Consider the following 2660-nt stretch of genomic DNA (forward strand, 5'->3'; position numbering starts at 1 on the left):
AGAGGCAAATATAACATTCATATATCAATTTAGCAAGACAATAAATATTTGAAGGTAAAGGAAAGCATGAAGCTAATTAACTGAAGAGACTAAAAGTTATAAATGAACATACAATCCCAAAGGGAGACTTGAGTACATATACTGCAGGTCTATCTTGACTTATATAGACTTCCTAAGTCCTTGTATCCATAACTAGTAAGGTCTGGTCTAAATAAATGTCTTAGCCCTAAGACAATGTGCATAACCTTATAGCCACTGAAAAATTCTTACCCTTTCCTTCATATACTTTAGATTTGATCTAGATGATCTATGCAAACATTAACTCTGGAAGACCCAAATCAAAATTCTCAGGGCTCTAGTTTCAAAAAAAGTTGTGTCATACAATCAAAAGATTTCATACAAAGAATCTCACTTGGTTCACTAATATCAAGAAAGAGTGCATCAAAACAATCTTACTGCAAACATGTAGCAGAAGGCAAGTTACATGAAACAGCTGTTAATGCCTTGTCTCTGGGCAAGGGAATAAATATATCAGGAGCAGGGCTCCTTCACTGGACTTGCTTCCTCATGTTCTTTGCCAACCCTTTTTGTACTTCATAGTGTTCATTGTGTTTGTACCTTGTTTTTGATGGTATTTTATGTGTCTACTTCAATTTTATTTTAACTACACCAAGCTTTTGACGTTGTACTGACCCTATCAAATTGTACTTGTTAAATCTCACAAGGATAAAACTTTAAAGTTAAATTGTGAGGCAATGCCTTGTAAAATATGTAATATGTACTACAAAATACACTGTGTACTTCCATATTCCAGAGCCCTTGCTTTGTGGTTAATACAATATATCCAGGTAGTAACTAAATTTGAAACTATATGCCATAAATTTCAGAAGTTTTTACATATTCTTCTTCAGTTATCCCTGCTTAAATCCTATGACAGTTTAGCAGAGCAGGTACTCATAGTCAATGGAGATACTCACATAGTCCAGTACAGCTGTCCAACATGTTTTATCTAATACAAAAAATGGATCTGAATGGGAGGGAAAGTAGGGAGGAACTTGGAAGATTAGTAGGGGAGGAAGTTTAAACATATTTTGTATGAAAAATATTTATTTTTAATAAAAAGAAAAAGAAAAGATCAGGTTTTTCAGGCTATCCTACTTAATGTTATAATGGTTAAAAACAAATAAGTGGAGGGCACAAATTTAGAAGCTTTACTCTGAAGCCTATATCCATTCCATAACAAAGGAAATGAAAAATGCTAGGAACTCATTTAACTGAGGTTGTAACTGTGATATTTCCAGTTGATAAAGCATAAGAACAAGACCTGGCCATGTATTCCCAGCATGCAGAACAATATGGAATATGTGAGAGATCCATGACCTGAAATGGATTCCAAGAAGCAAATCATTAGGTTGTATTCATATAAAAATGCATATTAAGCATGTTCCCAGGAATTCAGTGAGTGGCTAGGAAATTGGGGATAGATAAAAGGAGAAAAGGTAAGGATAGAATTTTAATTCCCTAGCATTGGAACTGCAGTTCAATCCCACAGAGGAGTTCCACAGAAAGTCTATGTCATAACCCAGAGTTGTCTCCATAAATAATCACAATAATTAGAAGACAAATTTCTTCCCACCAATGAATACTTTTTTAAAGGATGTCCCCAGATGTGAAGGGAAAGATTAGTAAATCCCAGGGATTTTTGGTTCTTTAAGGAAAGTAGATTTGGCAACCTGAGGGCAACCCTTCAACAACATAACAGAGATGCTGGCTTCTTGCAAGTGACGAAGATACCAAGCACAATATGAGCAAAAATGGTAAAGGCATCCAAGAGAAAATGGACTGATCACAAATGGCATCTGATACAGTGTTCAACAAATTGCTGTTAGAGCTGAGGGAATAGCTCAGTCAGTCACAACATGCCAGGCATGGTCATGAGCACCTATAGTTCAAATATTGAGGAGATTTGGATTGGAGATCCTCAGGGATCACAGGCCAGCTAGCCTACCCCACTTTACAAGCTCTGAGAGCGAACTTGTCAAAAAAGTAAGGTAGGACAAGAATATAAGAACTGGAGGATGGGGCGAAGTGCTGTAAAATTATGTCATTTGGGCATAGAATGATCATTGCAATCATGAACTCACAAGAACTGCTTAACAGCACAAGATCAAGCCAATCAAATTCTGAGGTGGATGGGGAGTGGCTCAGCAAGTTTGTGTACATGTAACTCATCTGTAGCTGAAAATCTATTTTCAGCTGATGGCTGCTGGGGGGATATAGAATCACTTTCCTTCAGGTGTATCCATGTTAGCTTGACTGTGCTCCAGTAATGGTTTCCAATGGAAATGGAAGTCCAATGGTTTCACACCTATGTGCATATGGACAGCACCAACTGGACACTAGGGGTCATATTTTCAAGAGGAAGAAGAACCACAATAAGAAGAGGAGTAGGAGGAAGAGGAGGACATGTAGTTGGGAGGGTTGTAGGAGTTCTAGTGGGAAGGAGAGGGAATAGTATGGAGTGGACATATGATCTAAATTCTGAATGCATTATATAAACACACACACACACACACACACACACACACACATATATATATATATATATATATATATATACAGATATATAATTATCAATGAATAAATTTTAAAAAGAGGAT

The sequence above is a fragment of the Mastomys coucha genome, chromosome X (genome assembly GCF_008632895.1).
Source record: "Mastomys coucha isolate ucsf_1 chromosome X, UCSF_Mcou_1, whole genome shotgun sequence".
Taxonomy (NCBI): Eukaryota; Metazoa; Chordata; class Mammalia; order Rodentia; family Muridae; genus Mastomys; species Mastomys coucha.